This window comes from Onychomys torridus, chromosome 10, assembly GCF_903995425.1.
Source record: "Onychomys torridus chromosome 10, mOncTor1.1, whole genome shotgun sequence".
NCBI lineage: Eukaryota > Metazoa > Chordata > Mammalia > Rodentia > Cricetidae > Onychomys > Onychomys torridus.
In genome coordinates, this window is record NC_050452.1 from 7,490,908 (window position 1) to 7,506,078 (window position 15,171).

Here is a 15,171-nt window from a genome sequence, read left to right on the forward strand (position 1 = left end):
GCATAGCTTCTCTTACTACTTCCTGCTGGGGTGGGGGATGCTATATCTTATGGGGACACAAAGAAAATTTTAGGATTATGGAGTAGTCCATGAGGGTGTATCGACTGAGCCAGTTGCCTTGAAACCGTTCTGGATGTTGGATCATCTGGGCCATGGTGTCATCGGAGACCTTTCAGGGGGTCTTGGCTGGTCAAACCTGATGTATCTTAATCTGGAACAAATCCATAGCCTCTGGCTTTCTGTGGAAACAAAAGCAGAGACTCTTTTCCAAAGCAACATATCCTTATATCCAAATTTTGAAGTCAAGGTATCTTTAAAATATACATATTGGCTTAACTCAGCAGCTTTTACAATCAAATGTTTTTCTGCAGTTAAGAATATCAAAGACAACATAATCCAGATTCTCTGTGTGATATCTATCATTACGTGGCTTATTTTTTATACTACCTTTACTGTCTCTTTAAAGACTATTTTTAAGAACTGTTTGTTTGTTTGTTTTTGAGACAGGGTTTCTCTATGTAGCTTTGTGCCTTTTTCCTGGGAATTCACTTGGTAGCCCAGGCTGGCCTCGAACTCACAGAGATCCACCTGGTTCTGCCTCCCAAGTGCTGGGTTTAAAGATGTGCGCCACCACCGCCCAGCTAAGAACTATTTTTTTTTTAAGATTTATTTATTTATTATGTACACAGAAGAGGGCACCAGATCTCATTACAGATGTTTTTGAGCCACCATGTGGATGCTGAGAATTGAACTCAGGACCCCTGAAAGAGCAGCCAGTGCTCTTAACCTCTGAGCCATCTCCCCAGCCCCCTATTTTCTTATATAACTGTATATATTCCTTTTTCTCTGTCTTTCAAGCCTATGTACATTTTACACATATTGTAAACTATTTCATCTGAATCTGTCTTATTGTGAATCTATTACTTTAAACTGCAGCATTCTAAGACTGAAACAGCGCTGTGGTTGCTGGCTCCACTCACCTCAGCTTCCCAACATGACGGTGGTACAGTTCACTGCCAGCTCTGGGCCTGGAGCCATGTTTACCAACAACTATCAGAAGCAGTTCTATCAATGCATCATGTAGTCCAGAAATCTTTTTTTTTTTTTTAATAGTAAAGACTAAATCCACCATGCAGCGTAATGTGCCGCTTGTAGACTCCTCATTCCCGTTATACTGCTGGTCAAATGCACACAGCAGAAACCCGCCATAGTAACCCACATGTTGCGGCTAGCTGCCCATACGAGACATAAAGCAGGAACCTGGTTTTGGGCTCCATTTAGAATTGCTTATTAAATATTCTTACGTTTAAGGTGTAAACTCAAGCCTTTGGGCACCATTTGTAGCTGGAGAGTTTCTCTTCAGCTCCAGCCAAGACCCAGCAGTCCCACAGCCCACTTATAAAATAAACACATAGACTCTTACATTATTTAAACTGTTTGGCCTAATGGCTCAGGCTCCTAGATAGTTGTTCTTATATCTTAAATTAACCCATTTCTATTAATCTATAAGTTACCACATAGCTCGTGGCTTACCGGTATCTTACACCTTGTTTGTCATGGTGGTGGCTGGCAGTGTCTTTCTGCTTCAGCCTTCCAATTCCCAGAATTCTCTTCTCTGCTTGTCCCGCCTATACTTCCTGCCTGGCTACTGGCCAGTGTTTTATTTATTAACCAATCAGAGCAACACATTTGACATAAAGAACATCCCACAGCTGCTGAAGGTATGGGTCACATAGATTTGGCAACAGTAAAAAGTTTCTGAACATGCAACTGCCTAAAATTAATCCAAAACAAAACTCATGAATACCACAGTGATATGTATCTGGAGGTACTCACCAGCATTGGCTTATACAATCTCATGGCAGCCTTGTACCTGAAACACACATGTGCGAGTTTCAGTAACTCATGCTGTCACACCATGCCAGGCAAATATCTGCAGCCTGAAATTGTCTCAGAGTTAAGATTCTTATATTTTATAAATTGTGGTATTTTAAATGTATAGATGAGATTTACTGTTTTATAGAAATATAACAGAAACATGACTTTTAATATTTTTCTAATATCATCCCTCAGCATCTAAGAGTCAAGTTAGTATATATTTGGATTGGATTGTACTGGAATGTTTGATTTTTAAGAATGACTGTTTATCTAGACATGGTGACACATACCTGAAATTCCACTCTTTGAAAGGTGGAGGGAGGAAAATCAGGAATTAAAGGTTGCTTTCTGATACTTAATGAGTTTGAGGCCAGCTGTACTACATGAAACTCTGGATATATATATATATATATATATATTTGATGTTTGAGTTGCTAATATAAGTTTCATTTTTAAAAAAGTCATTTAGTTTAGGATCAGAATTTCCAACAGTTTCTGAAATGGCCCTGTGCATGCTTTTGGTATTTTGCACATATTAATGGAAAATAGCATTTTCAGCACTGACAACTATAAAAGCAAAATGTTTATCAACTTTAAATAACACTGCAGATGTCCTGCATAGTGTGGTATCAAATATTCATCCAAGATTTAATTAATTCATTCATTTTCTCTTTTTTTGAGAAAAGGTCTTGTCATTTTGTTTTAGTTAGAGACCCAGTCTAACACGGTAGCATAGATGGTATGGCATTCACTGTGCAGCTCACGGTAGCTTCAAACTTGGGGCAGTCCTCTGTCTCAGCCTTTCAAGGGTTGAGCTCACACCTGGATAGGAAACAGAGCTTTATGTAGCACATGCTATCCTTCAGCTCTCAATGCAGACGAGGACGGCCTTCAATTCCTGAGTCTCCTGCTCTTCCTCCCAAATGCTGAGCATATGCCACCATGACAAGCTTCAAGTTTTAATTCTTTACGTAAACATTTAAAAGCCACCTGATATCCCAACAGTATGAAACTTTGTTTTAACCTTTAATAAATGGTAAAATTATATGTGTACTAAAAATTGGTTTGTTCATTTGTTTTAGTTTTTTAGAGACAAAGTGTTAGGATTCTTCCACTCCAGTTATATGACTGCACATGCGCAGTTCAGTAGTCAAGTAAGGGCTCTTACGTCTTACATCTTTCATGTGCTGTGTGATTATGTAATGCGCGTGGTCACTCAGTCAGTGCATGCGTGGCGCAGCTCTGTAAGCCCACCTGCGCATGTACAGGGGAATCCTTAAAAAGCCAGACACAGACAACTCCCCTCTCTTCTGCTCTCCTCCCCCGACAACTAACTCTCTGCAGGTGTCTCTTCCCAGGTCTGGAGGCTGTCTTCTGTGCCCCCCCAATTCCTCCTAATAAAGGTCTGATGCTGGGTTTTGTCATGCCTCCTGATCTTTCCCAACGTTGTTTAAACCAACATTGGTGCTGTGACGAAGCAGGCTCTCCAGCGCTCTGTGTCCGACCGAGACCCTGTTCCGGGGGTTACTGGATCTACAGCTGCAAGCTCTGCTTTTTTCATTTGCTTCTGGGACTGCTCCGCACAACACACCAGCTAACCAGATTGGTGAGTTTTCCCTTTCTTTTTCTTTTTCTTTTCTTTTCTTTTTTTTTTTTTTTAAGATTCTTCTTTTTTTTTTTTTTTTTAAGGATTTATTTATTATGTATACAGTGATTGTTCAGCCTGCAGGCCAAAAGAGGGCGCCAGATCTCATTACAGATGGTTGTGAACCACCATGTGGGTGCTGGGAATTGAACTCAGGACCTCTGGAAGAGCAGTCAGCCCTCTGATCCCTCGCCATTTCCCTGCCACTGTAGCCTGAGATATATTTCTCTTCAGGCTGCGTACCACGACTCCGTTCTCTCTTAGCTAAGTATTGAATGGAGTACTCAATGCTGTCTGAACTCCTGGGGGGTCCTCAGGTACATACCCCCCCCCCCAGCCCTTGCCTCTCCCATGATGGCCGGTGGGGTAACTTGTGCTGTTAATTTATGCCGGTCCACAGATTACTTGTTCTCCTCCTCTTGCTCCCGCTCCTCCTCTGAGAATAAATATCCCCAAACACCAGGAAATTTGGTCGCATAGCGGCTACTTGGATCCTGATATTTCACAGGAACTATCTAACTTCTCTGCCAGTGAACGGACAAATGAAAAGAGTTACATTATCCCCATGCTTTTACCTAAACTCTGGACCCTCCCTTTCTGATACTCTCTCTCCTGCCCACGTGCATTCCTGAACCTGAGGAATCTCTGACTCCAAAAGACCTAATCTTATCTGACCTCCACTCTGTTCTCCAGGACTAGGCAGGCTATTAAGAACGGACAGGTCTAGAAGCAGGCCAGGATGCATGCAAATAAGTTTACAATCAGGACCCACATTGGGATTATAATAATCCAGATGGCTCTCTAGCCAGAGATCAGTTTGCAGCCTGCCTCCTGGCCGGTCTTCCGAAAGCTGTCCTCAAACCAACAAACTATCAAAAAAAAATTTCAAGACACAAATTAAAATCCAGCTCTTGTCTCCCAGAACTTCCCAACATCAGGACTAAACTTAAGCATCTGGAGAGAGGTCCCTGACCCCAGAGGCAGAAGTTTCAGTTGTGGCATTTAAGGTACCATGGGAGAGATGAAAAAGCCCAAGAACAGAATTGCCAAATGCTGGCACACTCTATCCGAGTGGCTGCGTAAGGGCTTCCGGGTCCCTGTTTTAGAAAGCCACATGGGCTAGTGAGTGGCCCACTTGGGCTATCTATTGAGCCTTGTTCAAAGTGTCACCTAGAGAGACAACTGGTCAGCTGACTGCCCCTGGGCAGTAAGTGGCATGGGGACATCAAACAAAGACCTCCAGCAGATCTCCTAGACTTGGCCCCGGGTTCACAGAGAACCCAGGATGCAGCATGGGCGATCCGTTTCCTTCCTGTTGGACACTAAGCCACTTACTCAGTCCTGAGGGAGTTTGGGGGTCTCATCTCTCCTTCTCATTTCCTATTGTTGGGGTAGGGGGACAGCCTTACCTACCTTACTTAATTGTACTTTCAGGGGTACCTAATGGGAAGAGATCTTCCAGCTAAGGTAGGAGCTTTCATGTCATTGCTCCTCCATGTGCCTCACTCCAGACCGGTCAGCAGTGCTTCTCCTCCTCATGCACAGGGACACAGACAGGGTCCTGCTCTCTCTCTGTTCCAGAGGACACCGGGATCCACTGCCTTGTCCCCAATTCCAGAAGAATGAGGTCTCACCCCACAAGCTTTTCTCTTCATGGTTCCCTCTTCTAATTAACTACTCAGCTAATTGTTACAGGACCACCATAGAGCTGGAGTACAAGGACCATCAGATATACCCAGGTGGTAAGGAACTTTAACAGTTAAAAGGTATTTACATCCCAAGACCAAAAAGTGTCTGGGCTCTGCAAAAACAGATTTTAATATGACAATTTATTACTGTTAAATGCTCTCAGCAATTGATCACCTGTGTCCCCTGGATGCTAAACTAATAAAGGAAACAGGTGTCTTAAAATAATCTGTCTCTGATAAAGCTTATCTCAGGTCAAATTAAAATCATGTTCCAAATCCCTTTCTCTCTCTCTCTCTCTCTCTCTCTCTCTCTCTCTCTCTCTAACACGAACCAATATAAGCAGAGTACTAAACACTACAATGTCATGGTCACCAGCCCAAGATTTTAATTTTCTCATGGCTGCTTCTTAATATGTTTAAATTTTTTTTTTCTAAGCTCCAGAAACCAGCTTAAATCCATCTGGACAGGTCGGATCTACTGCAGATAAGTGCCAAACCTAAACTTTCCTGGTCTCAGGACTCCCTCTCACACCCTGGGAACCCCCCAAAGGAAAAAATAAAATAATAGTAATAATAATTCTTTTTTCTAAGCTTTTCTCTGTCTCACCAGCATCCTGTCAGACTCCAGCAGCCAGAGTCCCAAGCCAAGAAAGATGAACAGCTCCAAGGCAGCAGATGACAACCCTCTATCCCAGGATGCCTGTCTACCTCAGAAGCCCCCTTCCCTGCCCCCTCAAGAGTCAACCAACAACCACCAAGTCAGCTGGAAGCAGTTTTTCTGGGAAAAACAATGCCCCATTCCTGTTCATCTGCTTTTTTATAATAAGCAAAAAGTTTAGAATGTTAGAATTCTGCCACTCTAGCTATATGACCACACATGCACAGTTCAGTAGCCAAGGAAGGAGTCTTACGTCATCCATGCACTATGTGATTACATAATGCATGCGGTGTGATCATGCAATCAGCATATGCATGGCGTAGCTCTGTAAGCCCGCCTGCGCATGTGCAGGGGAATCCTTAAAAGGCTGCACACAGACTCCTCCCCTCTCTTCTGCTCCCCCCCCCCCCCCGCCACACCACTCTCCCTCTGCAGGTGTCTCTTCCCAGGCCTGGTTACTCTTTTCTGTGCCCCCACTCGACTCCGAATAAAGCTCTGATACTGGATTTTGTTGTGCCTTGTGCCTTGTGACCTCCCTTGACTAGTAACCAGTGCTATGCATTCAAATCCAACACAAACCTCATGTAGTCTAAGCAACCTCAGACTTTTAGCAGCCAAAGATGACCTCAGACTCCTGGACCTCCCTCCTCCACCTTCCAAGGGCTGACATTACAGGGTTGGGATAACACACCAGTTAAGAATTATTTTAAAGTAAGTTTCTTTGTCATTTGTTATAAGTAAAATGTTTGATTTACAAACTTCTTTGTATAGCTAGACACAATAAGACCCTGTGTCAAAAAAAAAGAGCAGCTGTCCTCCATGAAACAAACCAAAGTACTCTGTTATTATTTTATCCTTATTTCCCTCTTTTTCCTAATATATACCCATATTAGTTAATATTAGCTACTTTATCAAATGTAGCAATTGAAAAACATAGAAATTTGGGTTGTCTGCTCTATGCAATCACTTAGGCCCCTACCATCTCATTTCTCAGCCATGGCATCTAGGACACTGCCTCAGAAATGGAGCTGGATCTACAACACAGGACCTACAATTTAGCTTAGCATAAGGCAAAACAGAAGTGTTTCTGCCATCTAAAAGTCTCTGGCTAAGAATGTGAAACATATCTCTACTGAAGAAAAGTGGGATACTTAACTGGCAGGGGAGAGACCAGGATGGTGAAGGTGGTTTTTCCGGCATGAAGCGTAACCATCAAACTGCAGATGTGTTGACCCCTGTGACTTCTCCAAATGTGGAAAACTCAACTGTGCAATTGTTATAGTGAACAACTGTATTCAGACTCTCCCCTGTTAAATAAAATTAAAAGTAAAAAAAGAAAAGGTGAGATACAGAATACAGCAGAGCAACTATCTATTGTTACATGTAGAAATTTGGGGGGAGTAGAGGGGTTGAGACTGGCTCTCACTGTGTAATCCAGGATGGCCTCAAACTTACTGTATAGCTCCATCTGACCTCAACACATGGCAGCCCTGCCTAAGCCTCCCAAGTGCTGGGATTACAGACATGCACCACCATGTCCAGTTTTGAAAATTATGATAAAATGGGGTCGGAGGCTTGTTAGCATTTTTCAGCCCATTCCATGTGCCTAGAGTGTCCCTTAGGGATTTCATTCGGGTCTCATGGTAAGCCTATGGAGCAGCCATTGTATTATAACCCCATTACAGATGAGCAAACAGAGGTAAGATGACATCCTTAAATGACCCACAGTTAACAATCTTAACCTCACATAGATTCAAAGTGAGTTTGCAAAGCAAGGGCCTTTCATATAGGACAAAGGTAACTCAAGAGACATTTTCATTATGTATTAATGCCTGACTTATTTTGCCTGAATTTTTATTTACTCAGCAGTCTTGTAACTTCCTTTGAAAACAACTTGGACCCAGAGAGGAGTGCCTCAGGACTAGACCATGAACTACATATTCTGCTCACAAACAGAGCTTCTGACCAAACAGAGATGCTCTCAGCTCTCAACTGATATTGGGAAAAAAAATGTTACCTAGTTCAGATGTCAGGAAGCATGGGAAGTATGGCCTGCCCTTTCTTCTCCATTCTCTCATTGATTCGGATTCTTTGATAGACAGAGATTAACCTGGTGCTCCCCAGTTACCTCCAAGACCTTTCCCTAGCCCCACCTGACCCGACCCTTCCATTTATTCTCCATTACCACAATTACCAGTTGTGTCTTAAATTTTACATGCATTCCATAGTGGTAAAAATTAATAGATAGTATTACTACAATTTTCATTGCTCATAAAATGTTTTCTTTTGTTTATAATAGAGATAGCAATAAAACTTTATTGCCAATACTGTTACTGCAATTTTATGGCTTCAAAACATAAAAACACTAAATAATATTTCTAAATAAAGATTATTAGAAGATGGTCTCGGCCAGGCAGTGGTGGTGCATGCCTGTAATCCCAGCACTCGGGAGGCAGAGGCAGGTGGATCTCTGTGAGTTTGAGGCCAGCCTGGTCTACAGAGCTAGTCCAGGACAGGCTCCAAAGCTACAGAGAAACCCTGTCTCAAAAAACCAAAAAACCAAAAAAAAAAAAAAAAGGTCTCTGGAGATTATTGACTATTATGCATGCCTCTAGCCTAAAGCAAAGCTACTCAAGGGCTGTTTCCTATCTACTGATTCAGAATTTCTGAGAGTGGGACCAAGGAATCTACATATATAGTAACTTTCCAGACTGATTATAATGACCACCAACATTATAAAACAGTTTCAAACCATCATGGATGTTCGGGAAATCTGTGACCAAGCTGCTGGCTGTTACAGTGGTACACGGCTATCCTTCCTTCCTTCAGAGCTGGGTGCTAAAGGTGGCTAGGTGTTCTGCAAGGGGCATTTCCAGTGCAACAAACACCATGGGAGTCTCCTGACCTTCCAGTCTCTTGCCATCCCCTTCAAGGAGGTGGGAAGACTTTTATAATAAATATAAGCATTGAACACAGCTCCCTTTACACACAAAACAGCATATTTTTGTATCTGGGCTTAATATATATACAGAGAATTTCCCAGGAATTCAAACACTTCATAGATCGAAGGAGTGTTTTTATTTCAGAAAGATTTTAAGATGTGACTATAGCAAGTCCAATATAACACACTAGGTTGGCTTTACTTGTTATTTATTTGTGTTGAGACTGGGCATCCAAAGGTAGCTGAGCAGCCTCAAACTCTGGCAATCCCACTGCCTCAGCCTGCTGAATGATGGAATTACTGATGTCAGCCACCATGCCTGACTCAATGTTATTTTTTCATTAACTTCTGTTTATTCCTCCTTCATGCTGCCGTTAGAGCATTACCTTGACTTATTTAAAGTATGTATTTAAGATAGATTTCACTTCAGGTAAGTAAAAGGTACATCAGATGCATTTGTTATTGAACAATGGGCACTGCCCTGATAAGGTGAAGGAGAAATGTTTTTGAACTAATGAACATGCCTTAAACATATAAAATAATACTTTTGACAGAGTCTCACCATGTAGCTCTTGCTGGGCTGGAACTTGTTCTGTAGACCAGGCCGGTCTCAGACTCACAGAGATCTGCCTACCTCTGTCTATCAAGTGTTGGGATTAAAGAGATGAATCAACTACCATGCTCTCAAACATGTGCATACACACACACACACACACACACACACACACACACACACACCCCTCCTAATTCTTAATAACAGCAGTGAAGAATTCATAATTCAAGAAACTGACAAATCTAAGTAGCAAACAGATGTCTTCTGGATCTATGATTCCAGATAAGATATCAAAAGAATAAAAAGTAAAATTGTTCTATAAGATTTTTGTTGAAAGGACAAAAGACATAACTGCCATCAAACTAAAGAGATGTTATTATAACCAAGTTTCAGAATACGACAAATTATAGACCACCATAGGCTTAGAACTGTAGTGCAGACTTTGCTGAAAACAGTTGAGTGTGTGGAGGGGTCACAGCTAGGAAGTGATCACTTAGCAATACTGAAATTTTCAATGCATAAACACGGCATGTTTCCAGGACAGAGTGTTCTAGGCAGAGGGAGACCAACAAAAGCAGGTGAATAAGAAACAGCCTGGTTTATACATCTCAGGGTCATAAAGCAGTTCAAAAAAGTGTAAAATACAAGATGTGAGGCTGAGGAAGGAGGCGGTGGCTGATTATGAGGAGACTGGGAGCCATGTGCTTGGACCTAAGGACAGTCTTAAATCACAAACGTGGTGTGACCTGATGTGCATTCATACAAGTGACTCAGGCAGCAATAGATTTGACTTGATTTTTAGAGAGGACAGAAGTAAACATACTTAGAACATTCCAGTTGTTCAGATGAGACATCACAAAGACTTCCCAATGACAGTGGCAGACAAAATGAAGGAGAGGGGTAGTGTCAAAGCTCAGTGACAGGCTTAGCATGTTTCCAGATGGGTCTAACCTGAAGTCCAAGGGCCATGTGTGCCCCAGGATAGCTATGGTACAACCAAACACAAAGTCACGAACACTTAAGACAGTGTGAGGTTTTCTTTTGCAAGTCTTTTTCTTTACATCTTCAGCAGGATGTTCTCAAGTACGGACTTTGTAGATGACAATGTATCAAAAATGTCAAAAGACTGAACATTCCTCCAGACCGTAAGTGTAATCCATATCAACAGAAGGAAAAAAAAGATTCATCACAATAGAATGTATGGTGAATGGATGTTGTAGGGTAGGCTGGAGTTGACATGTGAGTCAAACATGGCTCCCAGGCTGGAGAGACATCTCAGTGAGTAAAGTATGGTGATATTTTATTTGTACTGAAATGTGATTTTATTTGTATGTTAATAAAGTTGCCTGGGGGTCAGAGCTAATAGCAAGCCATAGCAGAAGCTGGGTGGTGGTAGCATATGCCTTTAATCCCAGCACTTGGGAGGCAGAGCTAGGCGGATCTCTGTGCGTTCAAGGATACAGCTAACATGGAGACACACGCCTTTAATCTCAATACCAACCATAGAAGACCTGGAGGTCTGTATAGACAGGCAGTGACGAGGAGGTCATGTGGTTGGGTTTACAACCAATGAGAAGGCAGAACAGAAAGTCAATAAAAAGACAGAGACACAGGAAGTATGTCTCTTTGCGGAGAGGAAGGAAGGCAGCGGCAGGAAGGATAAGGAGGTTTTAAGTCTCAGCTCTCAGCTATTGCTCTGATCTCTGGGCTTTTAACTCTGCAATTGGCTTGTGTTTCTTATTTAATAAGATCGTTCATCTACAGTAAAGAGCTTGCTGAGCAAGCATGAGGAGCTGAGTTCAGACCCCTCAAGAACCCACATAAAGTCCAGGTCTGGTAGTGCAAGTCTGTAATTGTGCCTTTAGGCAGAGTAAAGGATACAGACCCCAACCAAAGGTAAGACACCAGTCTTTTACCCTATGTTCAAAGCAGTGGTTCTCAACCTGTAGGTCACGACCCCCTTGGGGTCAGCATGCCAGATATTTACATTATGATTCAGTAGCAAAATTACAGTTATGAAGTAGCAAAGAAAATAATGTTATGGTTGGGGGTCACCACAGCATGAAGAGCTAGCTGTATTAAAAGGTCACAGCATTAAGAAGGGTGAGGACCAGGTCTAAAGCCTAGTAGAACCAAGTGAGAAGCCAATGCTTTCTAGCAAAGGCTAGTTCCTTCCTGGTGACAGCAGCGGTCTGCCCACTCTACACCACTTGGGCCCCAAAGCTCCACCCTCATCACCAATCTCCTTCACCCCCTAGTTCATCCTTACATGGCACAGTGAATGTCTCCTGGGAAGAAAACCTCCCCTGAGAGACCACCAGCATTACTGAGATCTCTGCTCGCCTCCTCTTCTCCTTTGTTACTCTGTAGCACAGACTGACCTCAGACTCATAGCCATCCTCCTGCTTCACTCTCCCAGGTGTTAAGATTATAGCTATGAGCCAGCATTGGTTCTCATTTTCCCTTACCAAGTTCTGTTTCCTAATTTCTCTGGAAACTATTGGCAGTGTGTATTGTCCTAGTGTGACGTAACAGGAAGGCAGACTGTGCCGGCCCACGTAAATCTTCCACCTGTGATCTTCTTCTCCCCGCTGGCGAGGCAGCCTTAGGTGTTACATATTTGTTATGGGCATGCAGGGGTGGTTGTCTGTGTTTTACCCTGAAGCACCGCCATTAGTAGGCAGCAGGTAAGTGCTAGGTACCTGTCCCCCGGGGCGTGGCCAAGGGGAGACCCCTTAAGACCTGGCATGAATACATGCTTGCTCTCTTGACCACCTGGTGGTCTTGGATGCTGGATGCTGGTGCTGCAGACCAAGGCAGAGTTCTCCAGAGAAGCACATTGGACCTCCCTCCGCCTCTCCTGGATTCAACCAACTCCTTTATGCTTGTTGTGAGTTAATCCCAAGTAAATTCCTTTGATTATCAAATAGACTCCGTGGAATTTCCCCATTATGGGCATGTATGTCAGAAACATGGACACATTTGTGTCTTTCTATAATGTCGGGATGTATTAAGTAAAAATAAATTCACAGCTTACATCAGTTTTGTTGACTATGGTTTCCCAAGTAGTCTCCAGCTGCCCATTGGAGACCAGACTTTCTTTTATTTTAGCCTTAGTCATTAGCATTAACTCTCAGGTCAGTTCAATACATACATGTATGTGTGTGTATCTATGCATATATGTAACAGGTTAAACAATGTCTAAGAAAGGGTAAAAGAAGCTACAGAGTTCGGCAGCTTTCCCGAAGTCAGAGACAGAAAGCATACACGGGCACAAGGAAGAATCTGCAGGAGACTGGGCAAGAAGTTTGACAAGCTGCAGGCCTCCAGCTGTTCAAACACAGAGCTGTTCAGGTGCAGAAATGTCAAATGCCAGTCCAAGTGACAGGGTCAGTTTGATGGGAGCTGACTGTTACCCGCAGGAGGCTCTGCTTACGCTGGAGACTGGTACAGAGGCAAGCGGAGTCCTTGATAAAGCAATTATCCTGGATGAGGATTATGGCAGGCAACTGGGTGACAGCATGCCTGTCACATTTTGGTCTTGGGGTGCTCCTTCCTTTATAGTCCCAGGTAAGAGGGTTGATTACATGCAACATGATTTTTAAGTTCATGTGTGGAGTGCTTCTGATTACCATGTGCTATATCTAGCTCCTGGTCTGTGTCTTCTGGTGTGCTGGCAGGTAATAGTTGTTTACTTGTAGAAGCAAGATGGTAGACTCATTCTCTCTTGGCACTTATACTCAAAATGGAGTAACTCAGGTCATGGCTGTTGCTTTGTAAAATGGATTAGTTTAAGGCTAGTGTGGTAGTTTGAATGGGAATGGTCTCACTAGGTTCAGATATTTTAACTTGGTTCAAAGTTAATGAAACTATTTGGGAAGGATTAGGAGGTGTGTGACAGGGGTGAGCTTTGATGTTTCAAAAGTCCACACTATTCCCAGTTGGCTCTTCCTCTCTCTCTACCTCCTAGTTGTTTTCTCAAGATGGAAGCTCTCTGCTGCTGCTCCGATACCATGCCTTCCATGTTCCCCACCATGATGGTCATGGACTCTAACCCTCTGGAACCACAAGCCCTCAAATTAAATGATTTCTTTTATAAATTGCCTTGGCCATTCATGCATTTTGTGACTGTCATAGAAAAGTAACTGAGGTAGCTAGGGATAGCCTGAAAGGTGATATTCCATATCACGAAGTAAGTCGGAACAGGCCCAGCCTGTTCTCTATATTGGTACTGCAATATGGAAGGCACCTGGGTTACTCTTGGAAGACATCCAGTCAACTCACAGGGACTTTGTACTGACTTGTTGAAATTGAGGTTGTTAATGGTAGCCCTGAGCATAATATAAATCCACACTCTGCATCAGCTAGTATTCCATTTCTGTTTACCTCATCATTTCCAAAAGTCTATACCTACCACGTCCATCAGTCTCTCGTCAGCCATCAGTCTCTCCTCAGCCTGCTTCAATTCAGCTTCATGATCACCCTTTATAGCACAGTTTGCAAGTCACAAGTGACCTCCATTTTTAAATCCATTTGACTGAGACAGAGTCAAATGTCACCTAGGTTAGCCTTGAACTTCCGATCCTCTGGCACCAGGCTGCCTAGTCCTGGGATTACTGGAAAGTGCTAATCCACCCAGTTTAATTACCTCCATTTTACCAAAATTGAGTTCATTTAAAAAAAAAAAAAAAAAAAAAGTCCTCAGCTGAGGCTTTGCTGTCTCCCCATGTGAGGACTTACCCTTTTGGAGGAGGGAATAGGGAGTGGGGTAGGGAAGGCAGGGGGGAAGCGGGAGGAAGGATGAGAAGGGCATGTAAAATGGGTTTTTTAATTGAAAAAAAAAAAAAAAAGATCCTTAGCTGTTTCAATTTTACCAGCTGGCTCTGACATCAAATATCTGACCTCCTTTCACGGTGTCCTCTGCACAAACACTAGTGCAAAGCAAGGTCTCATCTCCATCACTGCAACAGCGTAGCTGCTCAGCCTTCTCCCCAGGTAGCACATGCTAATAGTGTAACATATCAGCCAGGGTAAAACCCAAAATGTATGCACACACCAATTGCATGGTTAAGATTGTCCTAGAGTTCAAATATCACTTCCACAGCGCATCCCTTCTAGAGAGCCAGGCGATTTCCATTACTCCAGCCACCTTGTTTTCTTTATAGAAATAAAGTAACAAAAATATTCATGGATGCTTGTTTTTGAGACAGGTCTCCCGTAGCCCAAGCTGGCTTTGTAAACTCATTATATAGTACAGCATGACCTTGAACCTCTTCTCCTGCCTCCACCTCCTGTGTGCTGGGATTACAGACATGTGACTCTCAGCGCTAAAACTACCACATGCTGCTCTCTATAGATTCCAATAACTAACAGCCTTATCAGTTGTAGAGTAACACCACCTCCTGCCCAGCACAAGGCCTAATCTCCAGGAGAATTTAAACCTCTCTTGGCTTCAAGATGTAGCTTATTTACTTTGCCTTTGGATAAAAACAATTAGACAAATAGAAAATGTATTGTATGGATCTGGCTACATTAAAGGCTGAAGTGTGTGTGTGTGTGTGTGTGTGTGTGTGTGTGTGTGTGTGTTCAGTTCACATGCCCCACGAAGTCATGTTCCACAGCTCATTCTAGCTTCAAAGTTATGATTCTCCAGCCTTGGCCTCTGGAGTGCTGGACATAATCCACCCTACAAATCGCTTTTTTTTTTTTTTTTGGTTGTTTTATCTTTGTAGTTTGTCTATAATTGTTTAACCAATGAAAACAACTACTATTTATACCTCTTATGAAGACACTTTTGTGAAGACACTT

At 42.8% G+C, this 15,171-nt stretch overlaps 1 non-coding gene across 1 annotated transcript; it reads left to right on the forward strand.

Moving 5' to 3' along the window:
- Positions 1-7,016: 7,016 nt before the first annotated feature.
- On the forward strand, positions 7,017-7,175 carry LOC118592667. Its single transcript, XR_004946128.1, has one exon. It is a non-coding gene; the product is annotated as a U1 spliceosomal RNA (small nuclear RNA).
- Positions 7,176-15,171: the final 7,996 nt, after the last annotated feature.